Below are 13636 nucleotides of genomic sequence, written 5' to 3' on the forward strand. Positions count from 1 at the left end.
TCTTCTAAAAGTCTGGTAGTTGTTTTTCTCTTCAACATCTGGTGGGAGGGTGTTCCACAGGGCGGGTGCTACTACCAAGAAAGCCCTCTGCCTTGTTCCCTGTAACTTGGCTTTTCGCAGCAAGGGAATGGAATCACTTTGCATCTGTGATTTTCTGGGTTGCAATTGGTGGTCCCACCCCCCACCCCCCAGAAGCATTTAACATGGAAATGGATGCTAAACTTCCACTAGATTCCACAAGAATTCCTGAAGTGGCTTTTACATCATGTGAAAGTTCAAACGGAATGTGGAACTCGACAGCTAGAGAAGCATCAGGAAAATGGAATAAACTGTTGTGTGGATGCAATCAAAGTGTTGACGTAGCTGTCCTAACTAGGTGGCCCAAGATGGGCACCCCAGTCCTTTCAATGTTGCAGAAGATGCTAAACAGGAGCTATCAGACTGTATAGAACCACATGGCAGGATACATTCTGAGAAGTGAATCACACCATTCCTTACAACAGTGTTCCTTGAGCTTGGCTTGCCAGATGTTGTTGGAGTTCAACCCCAGCACTCCCAACCAGCATGGGCAATGGACAAAACCAATGAGGATGCTAGCTTAAGAACAACTGGGAGGTGCAAGCCTGGAAATGGCTGCTGCATGATATGGAAACCTCATACATGCTGTATTATATGAAGCATACCTCAACGCTTCTCTATTGAACCCCCTGAAAATCCCGCCCCCACAAGATACCACTTGAGTAGTGACTGCAGACAAACCCTCTCACATACTGAAAACATATCACATCCAATCACCCATAAAAAGTCACTCAGGTAAGCAACGTGGAGATTATCCTTTGATTTATGATTAGCTACACTTTTGAGTACAGTGGCACCTCAGGTTACATATGCTTCAGGTTACAGACTCTGTTAACCCAGAAATTGTGCTTCAGGTTAAGAACTTTGCTTCAGGATGAGAACAGAAATCGGGCTCCGGCAGCGCGGCAGCAGCAGGAGGCCCCATTAGCTAAAGTGGTGCTTCAGGTTAAGAATAGTTTCAGGTTAAGTACGGACCTCCGGAACAAATTAAGTACTTAACCTGAGGTACCACTGTATAAACAAGCATAGCCAGCTGCCACGTCACTAACATGTTTTTAATAATTTCCTCAAGGTCACTAATCTTGTGTTGGAGAAGTGCTGTTCAGAAACTGGGGAGTGGGGAACCCCACCTTCATTGATGGTGGAGAGCAGATTTGCTTCAGTTGTGGTCTCTCAAACACAACAGCCTCTCTGGGCTGAACATTACTGCAACAGGGAACCATTTGAACAACATCCATTCCCCAGGGTTAATTTCTATGCTAAATATAAGGGTGGATATGGCATGCCTGATCAAATTGTGTGGAAATTAATGGAAACAACTGAATCTCGTATTTGGCCTCTCCGTGTCATACAGTTTTCCGTGAAATGAGATATTCTAATTAGAGTATGTCTTCTAAGAATAATGGTTAAAAATAAGAGAAGTGGCAGAGAAGGTCAACTATTTTAGAATGGCTTTGCTGATAGAGAGTTGATCTTTGAAAGGGCATTCGTGTTTGTACATTCAATTAGGAACTGGGGAATGCTTTTCCAAGTACAGGCACTGCTAATCCAACTATTCTGAACTAGGAGGGTCACCTGCAGAACTGTTCTAATCTAAGCTTCAGGATTAGCATTAACAAATTGTTGGTGTATGAAGCAATTATCCTCGTTACAGATTGTTTTCAGAGGGTTTTTAAAAAATGAAATCAAACATGAATAGCTTCTCCAACTAAGGTTAGGTGCAATGAGAAAAAAGTGTGGCTTTGTTTTGTTTTCGAAGCCATGTTTTGTTTCACATTCAATTTCTGTTTTGAAGAAAAGAGGGAAAATAGTTTTTAAATTGTTTTTAGTGAAGACCTATTCTGTACACACACACACACCTCCCACCATCCCTACAAGAACCCATCACTGACACCTCCACCTTTCTGTAAGGATTTGTAAGTGCATTTTGGCTAAACACACAAGCCACACAATTTGGGTTCCTGAACAGAGGAGTGGGTGAGTTTGCATGTGCCTACAAGTCCCTATGGGACGCGGGTGGCGCTGTGGGTTAAACCACAGAGCCTAGGACTTGCCGATCAGAAGGTTGGCAGTTCAAATCCCCGCGACGGGGTGAGCTCCTGTTGCTCGGTCCTAGCTCCTGCCCACCTAGCAGTTCGAAAGCACGTCAAAGTGCAAGTAGATAAATAGGTACCACTCTGGTGGGAAGGTAAATGGCATTTCCGTGCGCTGCTCTGGTTCGCCAGAAGTGGCTTAGTCATGCTGGCCACATGACCCGGAAGCTGTACGCCGGCTCCCTCGGCCAATAAAGCGAGAAGAGCGCCGCAACCCCAGAGTCGGTCATGACTAGACCAAATGGTCAGGGGTCCTTTACCTTTACAAGCCCCTACAGACCTTCTGGCTCAATGAGCAAAGATTGGGGGCTAAGTGGGGGGTGCCTGCATCCCCCTCCCCAGTTTAATGTCTCCCACCTTATTTTCAATGCTGGAATAGCTTTCTAGTGTCTGTTTTACTGCCCTCTTTCTCTTTTCCTCTCCCTGTGGCCTTGCCGTGACCTGCTCAGGCTATTTTAAACAGATATTGCCACCCTACATGGAATATTACTGTTTCACAACATTTCTTCCTGTAACATTTCTATGAACTGAAAATGGAGTCCTAGGCACCATCTTCTCAAGATGATTGAGGGGGCTGGATGCGATGTCCTGACATCACAAGTGTGATGTTGTGAGGAGCCACGGGGTGGAGCTGAATGCCCTCTGAACACTGAGGGGGGCTGATCCATCAAAAAATATTTTGGGTGTATTTGAAAGTGCCTTGGCCACTAGGAGCCAGCACCTATGGTCCAATGCAAAGCAGTGCCACTGATGAAGCATGTATATGGAAAAAGAAAATGAACACACATACGCAATTATTGTAAAATGAATGGGGGTTCAGCATTTGTTTCATTTTTAATTAGTTTTCAATATGAACACACAGTTTGGCACTATTCTACTCATAAGCATGCTTGGGACAACCCTAATCAGATAAGCATTTTTACAGCATTTTAACAATCTACACCTACACATCACAAATACAGTGGTACCTCGGGTTACATACGCTTCAGGTTACAGACTCTGCTAACCCAGAAATAGTACCTCGGGTTAAGAACTTTGCTTCAGGATGAGAACAGAAATTGTGCTCCGACAGCACAGCAGCAGAAACAGGAGGCCCCATTAGCTAAAGTGGTGCTTCAGGTTAAGAACAGTTTCAGATTAAGAACAGACCTCCAGAACGAATAAAGTTCTTAACCCGAGGTACCACTGTACAGATGTTTGTGTGAGCACATGAGTGGGGGTTTCAAGTGTACAGATGGAAGCAAAAATCTATGGCATATTTGCACAAGATCGAATTCTATCAGTAATGTTAGAAATTCTCTTATTTAAGCTGGGATTCAGGAGGAGTGAAATGCCAGCACTGTGAACCTAGGAAATGATATAAGAAGCTACAGATAGAAAAGTCCATGCATCTTTACCTTTGACTGGAAGTGGACCTCTAAGGTCACTCCTAACATTGCTATGTGGGATCTTTTTAACAGGAGATTGGGATAACAGTTCCTCCTACAAGAGCCAGAGGCTGTGAGAAACAGCAGCAGCCGCTTCCTCTGGAGGAAGTCCTGGCCCATGAGGGGCAAGCATCTGGCTCCTTCAACAGCCTGTTCCAAGCCAGGAGATTCAGCTACAGAGTATCACATTAGGAGCATCAGAGAACTTGGGTGGGGAGACTTGTAGGCACCTTTGCTTCACTTCTCTATTTTATTGTATTTTAACTGCCTTGTCATGGCGAAGGGGCTTGAATAATTCAGAGGAGCTATGAGCTATGCCATGCAGGGCCACCCAAGATGGACAGGTCATAGTGGAGAGTTTTGACTAAATGTGATCCATCTGGAGCAGGAACCGGCAAGCCACTCTAGTATCCCTGCCAAGAAAACTCCATGGACAAAAACATCATCTTAAAAAGCAGAGACATCACCTTGCCGACAAAGGTCCATATAGTTAAAGCTGTGGTTTTCCCATGTGCCATGTGCCATGTGCCATGACAAGCCAGTAGTGATGTATGGAAGTAAGAGCTGGACCATAAAGAAAGCTGATCGCTGAAGAATTGATGCATTTGAATTATGCTGGAGAAGACTCTCGAGAGTCCCATGGACTGCAAGAAGATCAAACCTATCCATTCTGAAGGAAATCAGCCCTGAGTGCTCACTGGAAGGACAGATCCTGAAGCTGAGACCCCAATACTTTGGCCAGCTCATGAGAAGAGAAGACTCCCTGGAAAAGACCCTGATGTTGGGAAAGACGGAGGGCACAAGGAGAAGGGGACGACAGAGGATGAGATGGTTGGACAGTGTTCTCGAAGCTACTAACATGAGTTTGACCAAACTGCGGGAGGCAGTGGAAGACAGGAGTGCCTGGAATGCTCTGGTCCATGGGGTCACGAAGAGTCGGACATGACTAAACTACTAAAAAACAACAACAACAAAGCAAACCAGAGAGTTGGAGGTTATATTCATATTTTAAAAAATGAGATCCTTCCCACTGGTACCTCTTTAAAATTTGTGGGGTTGTAATTTGGGGTGGTTTGCCTTTTTTATAAAAAAAATGAGGTCTCTCCAATTGAAACGAATGGGAGTGACTTCATTTTTTTAAAAAATGAAACAATGGAAATGATGATACGTACACCAGGGCTTTAACACCCCCTGCCCCACCTGATCAGGTTACACTATGGATGCTTCCAATTCACACCCCAGTTTGCCTTGGCACACTCCCAATCTGCCTCTGTCAGCACCAGTGTGACAGCATGGGAAGGCTTGCAGAGGTTTCTGTAGCAGTGAAAGGAGGCCCCATAACCTTGGATCTTTTTCCAAGAGTGAACACCTTCCCAGACATCACAGGATTGCAGCCTGAATAGACCATAAGCAGCCTTGAGAACTTAGAGGTTAGTAAGTGGAAGTATAAAATTACAGTAAGTGTGTTTATGGTCCCCCGTGAGATACCAAAAAGAAGGCAAAGTTTGCTTCAGTGACAAGAAACAATACAGGACTGGAAGGCACACATATTAGATAGTGTCAATACTCTAACATCTCAAAAGGGACAGAAGATGAAGGCAAAAGGTAGCTCAGCCTTTTCCCTAGCTTGGATTGTGTTGATGACAAGTACAAACACATCTGGGCACAAACAGTGGCAGAATGAAGAATGTTAGGGGAGACAAAATGAGCAGACGAATAAAGAGCGAAAGGAATTTGGAGAAAGGTAGAGATAGCGGAGGCTACTGTCTCTGCACTGAGCCCTAAAGATTGGAGAAGCTGACAGACTGAGAGTCAGAGGCCCTGAGCAAAAATATCACAGGCTGATTGGGTAGCAGTGAATGATGGTGCGTGGGGTAGGGGGATATAAAAGTTAATTGAAATGGTGATAAGGCAATTGGAGAGAGGGAGTAGAAATATCAGAAAGAGGAAATGTGGTATAAACAATGCCCCATGAAAGCAATGGCTCTGAATCTGTGCCAAAGAAATTAATAGATTTCATCACAGCGAAGGAGAGCGTGTCTTTAAAGAATTGTTTAATCTGAGAAGCTATTATAACTACCATTTATACAGAACTGGGAAGACAACAGCGAGACAAGTTTCTGAAGTGTGCTGTCCACCTAGGGCAGGCTAGCAGCTTGCAGGCAGCCAGAAAGTCGGATGGTTGGTTCAAATCAGTGTATGAAAATGATTCCCTATCCCGGCCCTCATTGCACCCTTAGGGTTGCTGGCCCACAAAACTGCCATGACAGAGGAGGCCTCAGTGACATGATTTCACTTTCATGCAATTCTTAATGGCATCCCTTTCAGGGTTTAGACTAGATATTGTCCAATTCCTGTCAGCTCCAGCCAGCATGGCCAAGGGTCAGGGGTGATGGGAGTTGTAGTCTAAACCATTTCTAGCTGGGCAAGTCTGATTTAAACTCAAGACCTATCAGTCTCATTTACCTTTGGCTCCCTTGGAGCCACAGCCCTTGTCACTTCAAACCTCCTTTGCTTGATCACAGTTCTTTCCTTTGGTTAGGGCTGGCAGTTCTTAGCATCTGGCTTCTCCTTCCTACCCCTGCCTTCCTCATTTCTACATCTTCAATGTGTATTAATGTCCAAACACTTCTTTCCCTTTCTGTTGTGTTCAGCAGTGTGAAACTGTGACTTGAAATGTGGTGGGCAAACGAATGTTTTCATAGGAATAATGTAGGAATAACAGATTTTAAGACCTCTCCTTCTCTTCCTGAAGTTCTAGGGCTGTACATCTACTTTGTTTTGTTTTGTTAAAGCCATGCCCTGGGATTTTGATCTCAGGCTTGTGCCTCAGATCTCCAAACAAAAGCCTGAACATGATCTTTCAGTCTCAAGCTGTGATAACCCTTCTTCCTGTGATACGGTTTCGTTTCATATTCCTAGCTCAATATCCCCAGGTGTCACCTTGGAAATCCCCTCTTTACAATGCCACAGAGCCTCGTCCCTCTCATTCAGGTACCAAATCTTTATTGATCCAGTTGCCACCAGGCCCTCAGCTGAAACGTTGCAGGCTTTATTGGCACAGCAAAGCTGTACACGAGCTGTTGAACTGTGAAGAGAGGCAAAGGAGCTCATGGTTAACCGTCAGTATATGCCAGAGGTCAAAAATACCCTTGCCTAAAAGAGGCTTACAGATATATCTTTGGTCTGGTGGAAGGAGTTTTCTGTGCCAAACGTTTTTCATGTTTTCTTATGAGACACTTCATTGTCATACATTGTCAAAAAAAGAGAAAACCCTCAGAAAACTGAAATCTTACTTGGCATTGAGAGCTTATGAATCTGATTCTAAGAGTGGGAGATAATAAGATGTATTATTTCGGATGAGATGATTACCCTTTTCAGTTCTTCTACTAGCTTGTATAATAACAGATGGAGGAGTGTAATACCTACTAGGATATGATCCACAAGATTCAATTTGCATCTTTTTCTGTAGTGTTGGGAAGCCTCCCAATCTGTCTCAGAGCCACTCCATCTTTCCATTGTGACATTATTTGGGACTGAATTAGTCTTCTAAACAAAGCTGTGCTTCCCCCATTCATTACAATGGGGGTGGGAGGGAATCTTTCTTCCCTCCTTTTCACAGAAGTGAATGATATTAGTAGGCATAGCAGCCACTCCAGAGTGGTATAAGCCTTGGCAAGTTTTAGGCAGAATCTACTGGCTGAACATATTGGCAATCATGGCGTGCATTAAGATTCTTTTAACAGATATGTAAATATCTCCTCTCGTAGCTCTCTCTCTGAACTCTGCTATCTTTTTCAGAGGTCTTGATCCTGGGACTGCACCAAGTGAAGTGAAAGGGTGGCTGCTAGGGTGAGATAGGCCTTCTTGGGGATGAAGAATGTTCTGGATTGTGGAATATCCTTCTCAGAGGTGTTCACCCAGTACTTTATTTATTGTCATTTCAGCACCGGTTTGTTTAGTTTTTAAAAAATATATTGTGACTTTTTTGAAATCTGTGGTTTTGGTGATTTGAACCACCATTTACGTACTTTATATATTATTGAAAACATTTCTATACACCTTCCACATAATCATGGGTAAACCTGTCAATTTCAGTTTCTCTCTTTTCCAGACTAAGGTTCACTTCTCCACTGGCTCGTGATCCACCCCACCCCCAAAGAGTCCTCAGGAAAATCTAGCAAGTACAGTGGTACTTCAGGTTAAGAACGTAATTCGTTCTGGAGGTCCGTTCTTAACCAGAAACTGTTCTTAACCTGAGGTACCACTTTAGCTAATGAGGCCTCACGCTGCCACCACACGATTTCTGTTCTTATCCTGGGGTAAAGTTCTTAACCCAAGGTACTGTTTCTGGGTTACTGGAGTCTGTAACCCGAAGTGTCTGTAACCTGAGGTACCACTGTATCTCCTAATATCCTGCTTAATCTATTAATGTATTTCTGCACATCGTTTTCACTAATATATGTCTTTTTAGGTACACTTTATATATTTTTGTACACATTATTTGGTGGGAGAACCACTTTGCAAAATCCAGAGAAGTGCACATTTCTACAGATGGCTGTGCTTTAGCCTGTGTACCCTTTTCAGAAAGTGTGAGTTAGGCACGTTTGGCGTAAATGTGAACATTTCTGTGTATTTTAACATCACAATATACTGAGATCAAGCATTGGCAAAGGCAGTGCAAATGTGTTTCTACAAGATGCCTAAATGTCATTAACATGGGTGCCTGCCTAAGCCCAGAGGGAAGATAGTTCCATAGTATGGACACCACTGTAGAAAAGGCTCTCCCTCTAGTGGCTGCTGGCTGTACTTCAATGGGCTGTGGCCATGACCAGGAAGGTTTAGGATGCAATTTTTCTTTTCTTTTAGGGTGTTGTGCTTTTAATTTAATATCATTATGCTGTAAGCTACCCAGAGATCAATTCTCGGGGTATCAGGCAACTTTATATGAATATAGTAAATAAACAAACAAGTAAATATAAGTAAATTAATAAACTATTGCACAAAGCCAGTTCTGCCATTAGGTAGACTGAGGTGGCTGCCTCAGGTGTCAGAAGCCCCCAAGGTGGCAGCCCCAGAGCGCTGATGCTGGTGTTGCTTCTTCCCCAGTGGCAGGGCAGGGGGAAAAGTCAGGTGGAAAACCAGCAGTGGCAGCAGCAGTTATGGCATCTGTGTCAGTGGCAAGTCAAGGTGGCACTTCTCATTTCACCTCAAGCAGCGAAACCGGATGCTATCGGGAAACCGGATGATATTGCATAACACACACTTCTTTTACGAGAAAAACTCGCACAAAGACTTATGGTGGAATATGAAGTGAGAGGTATTAAGTATTCTAGTTAGAGGGAATCTCCAGAAATATTTTTAGTATGTAGCCTTTCTGACCGTTAGGAATGACATCTTTTTCAAATACCCCGAGAATGATCTCTAGTCTAAACACATGTTATTTAAGGGAATGTCAAGCAGCAACATCCTATATTAAGCTTTCCAAATGGCAGTATTTACTGTCTAAGAGCTGCATAAACACACAAGGAAAGGTCATATTTGTTGAATGTTAACTATGAACATCAAACGTGCATGGCATGCGAGGCGCAGATATCGTTGCTGTCGGTGTCTTGCGACATGAGAGGTTTTGGCGCAGATGAAGGTGTTATTCTACTGGACTAACTTATAATAGGAAATGCAAAGCAGAAGGAAAGAAAAAGGAAGCACATTGAAGAAAGCCTCAAGTACCACATAGCTTTGATCAGGCAAATATGAAGACAAGGTATTGAAGAAAAGAGAACTTTGAACTGGCCTTGCAACAGAGACATATGCATGAAGCTTGAAACATCACATGGTTGCATTTCCACCAACATAGTCAATTTTTTAAGACATCTTCTTATCCTGTTTTTACATCTTAGTGGCTTTCTTTCACCTACCACTTCAGGAACCACAATATTTAAGTTTAGCGCTGCTCTCTTATGTGATAGGGGAATCCAACCTGCATGAAAGTCAGTAGGCAGCTACTAGTCATGGTGACTATGTTATACCTCGACTTGCTTAAAGCAAGCATGTGGAGCCTATGGTTGTCCAAATGTTGTTGAACTACAACTCCTATAATCCACACTGGACAATGATGCTGGGAGTTGGAGTCTAAAATGTCATTGAACTTCTACTCAGTAGTGATCTAGAGTAGATTTGAATGTAAACATTTAAACACGTTGCAGCATTTCCCCAAAATAAACCAGAGGCATTTCATCCAGCAGAGCTTTGCTGCTACTGAAGGCAAATGAGCAGAATGGTCACAAATCCAATACATTCAGGACTGGCACAGTCCATAAGAAATCCAGTTGCAGCACTTAACTTAAACTTACAATAACTTATAATAAGTCTAAAACTTAACATTAAGCATACAGAACACCACACCAGAAGGAAAAGAGATAGAAAAAGAAACCCAGGTTCCTTCTGGCCTATTATTATAGTCAGCATGACCTTGACAGAAAGAGATAAGAGAACCAGTTTAAACCAGCTGTAGCCAGCTTCTCTGAAGAAATAACCCAAACATCATGAACCTTCTTTCACACAGAGAAGCTCCCAGAAGCTTCCAGAACCCTATTGAATTAAGTCAAATAGGAAAGATCTCTACACATCAGATCAATACTTTCTGTACTAAGAAATGCAGACTGACACAAAAACAGCTGGAAGGCCACAGATTCCCCATCTCTGGATTATCAGACTTTGAGTTCTGGCAAATTGAAATCCTCATTGAACCTTGAAAACTTACAGGATGACCATGTCTCTCATCCTAATGTGCCCATGAACACCAGATATCATTTACCCCCCCCCTTCAACAAAATCTTCATTATATTTAAACATGCCAGGTGCTTTACGAATTCTCAGGCCTCTTCTTATACATTTGCCTCAGTATTCTAGGAGCACAGAGGTCACATTTGATGTTTCTTTTCTGCAGATCTACAAAGGATTTCCAGACTACTGTCACTGAGGTGGAACTTTAATCAGAGAAGAATGGTTGGTCTAAAAGCTTTCAAATAGCATTCCATGATCCAAAATCTCAAAGAAAGCATAGGAAACAAAGTAGCAAGGGATGATGGGTTTACAACCAAAGACTCCTTTGTCAAGTCCAAAGACTACCCATCTTTTTCTGCCATGGTTGGTTAGTCTTTCCATTTTGACTCAAGAAGCCCCTAAGTGAAGAAGTCATAAGGTTAGTATTATCAAGGCTTGAGAATTTGTATTAAAGTTTACTTGTGCTTTGGAGTCCTATAAGTCTTTTTGCTTCAATATTTCATTTATATGGCAAAAGTATATTAAAAAAAGTATTTTGAGTCTCATTCCTACTGTGTGAAATGTGTACTCATAGTTTAAATGTGAATTAAGAAATTGCCCTAAAAATGTCTGCCTGAGAATTTGTGCTCTGTGCTATATCAGAGATATAAGTGATCCAAAAACATGATTATTTTAAATCACTCCCTGATGAAGAATCCCTTCGCAGATGCATCAGACACCAATAAAACTTGGCACTTCTTGATGGATAATATGCATGGACCATAAAATGAAGTAGTTGATGGTTTTTAACTGATTGTATTGCATTTCTTCTTGCAATCTACCCTGAGGTCTACAGACAAAAGGTGGGATATAAATTATAAAACCAAATAAGCAAATAGTTGCTTCCTCACATGTTTTAATGGTCTCACTGACTGACAGCAGTTCTCCAGGGGAAAGATACCTAACTAAAATGTCTGGGGCCTTCAGCTCTACCTATGACTCTTCCTCTGGCAGGGTTTTGGAATAGGGCATTCATTTGGGCATTGACAAAGTTACTCTTATACAGGTATGGAAGCATGGGAACAATTATGGAATTTGGATATAAAATTTACAGCATGTTATGGTTTAAGAGACAACTATATGAAAATGATATATCATTGGTATCTAACACCAAGTAAATTGGCAAAAATGTATAAATCTAAATCAAACAAATGTTGGAAATGTAAAGAGAAAGAAGGTTCTTTTTATCATATGTAGTGATCTTATAGTAAGGTAAAAGCTTATTTGTTATGGTCCGGTTCACGGGTGATCAAAGTCCCGGCTGGAGTCGTAGGGACTGGGGGCAAGATGGCGGAGTGGGAGCAGGAACTGGAGTCCTGAAGCCAGGAGTTGGGACGCCAAGAGTCCAAGGGTCAGAGAGCTGAGAGTCACAAAGTCAAGGGTCCGAGGATCAAGAAGCAAGGAGTCATGAAGTCAGGGGTCCAAGAATCAAGAAGCAAGGAGTCATGAAGTCAGGGGTCCAAGAATCAAGAAGCAAGGAGTCACGAAGTCAAGGGTCTAAGGAGCAAGGAGTCAAGGAACCAAACGCAGCAAGGCAGGGAGCGTGTTACTGTGGCAAAGAGCCAAAGGGAAATGCTGACCTTATATCCCTTCCCAGCTCTTGCCATCAGGTGCTGTGAGTTACCAATCGGACTCACCTGTATGGCTGCACCTTGCCTCTTCAGAACAAATTTTGGAAGGTCCCAGTCCTGGTCACAGGGCCTGGCTCCTGCACGCACATCTGACATTATTGCAAAAAGATATATAATGAATTGAAAAAGATGTTCAAAATAACTTTTATTTTACAAACCCCAGAAGCTTTACTTTTGGGAATTATAAGGACAGAACAACCTAAATTCTATAGAAAGTTATTTATGTATGCTACTACATCAGCAAGAATGTTACTTGCCTAGAAATGGAAAGAAACAGAAGTCCCAGTAAAGGAAGAAAGGGTACAAAAACTTATGGAATATGCAGAAATGGCGAAACTTACCGGAAGAATAAGAAATCAAGATAACAAACTCTTTATAAAAGAAGGGAAATGGCTTATTGAATATTTACAGATAAATTGTAAACAGATAAAAACATTAGCAGGATTACTGTAACAACCTGCCATTTTATAAGTTTATATATTTACAGCAGTTAATTAAATGAGTAAATTAAATGAATTTGGATATGCAGAAGATATGAAAAAAATTAAGGAACCGCAGAAATAGGGGGAAGGAAGTCAAATTTTGAAATGTTAAATGGATTGTAAAATTAATGAAATGTATAAAGGTGAAAAGTATAAATAAAAAAACGAAGAAGAAGAAGAAGAAGAAGAAGAAGAAGAAGTCGTCACTCTTGTGGGGCCTTTCCAGTAAGGACTTAAGAATAAGAAGAGGGCCTATCTAGTCTAGCATCCTGTTCCTCACATGCCAAGCACATATCTATGGACAATCCCCAAACAGGACATGCTGCCTATGGGGAACATGTTCAGCTGCCATATTTTCCCAGTGTGCCGAGAGGACAAACCAGCAGCATGTTCTTTCTCTGGCCCTTTTGCCAAAAATAACTTGAACAGTAACAGATAGGTAGCCGTGTTGGTCTGCCATAGTCAAAACAAAAAAAATTCCTTCCAGTAGCACCTTAAAGACCAACTAAGTTAGTTCTTGGTATGAGCTTTCGTGTGCATGCACACTTCTTCAGATACACTGAAACAGAAGTTACCAGACCTTTCTATATAGTGAGAAGGTAGGGAGGGGTATTACTCAGAAGGGTGGTGGGAATGGGTGATTGGCAGATATTGCAGTCGTTAAGAGTCATCAACAGGCTCATCACAGCTATCTGCCAATCACCCATTCCCACCACCCTTCTGAGTAATACCCCTCCCCACCTTCTCACTATATAGCAGGGTCTGGTAACTTCTGTTTCAGTGTATCTGAAGAAGTGTGCATGCACACGAAAGCTCATACCAAGAACTAACTTAGTTGGTCTTTAAGGTGCTACTGGAAGGAATTTTTTTTGTTTTGAACAGTAAGTAGAAAACTGAAGAAAACACTATTGGACAGTGGGGTGAAATGACCATGTTGAGTAAATCTGTTGTAGCAAAAGTGACAAGAGTGATGTCTTTAGGGTTAACTGTGCATGAACCCTGTTAAGGAATACTGAAGATACTTGATTTAAATCAGGGATTGGGAACATGTAGTCCTAATGAGAGTTGAAATCCAACAACACCTTAAGGGCCACAGGCTC

Source organism: Podarcis melisellensis, assembly GCF_964234715.1.
Source record: "Podarcis melisellensis genome assembly, chromosome: 3".
NCBI classification, from domain to species: domain Eukaryota; kingdom Metazoa; phylum Chordata; class Lepidosauria; order Squamata; family Lacertidae; genus Podarcis; species Podarcis melisellensis.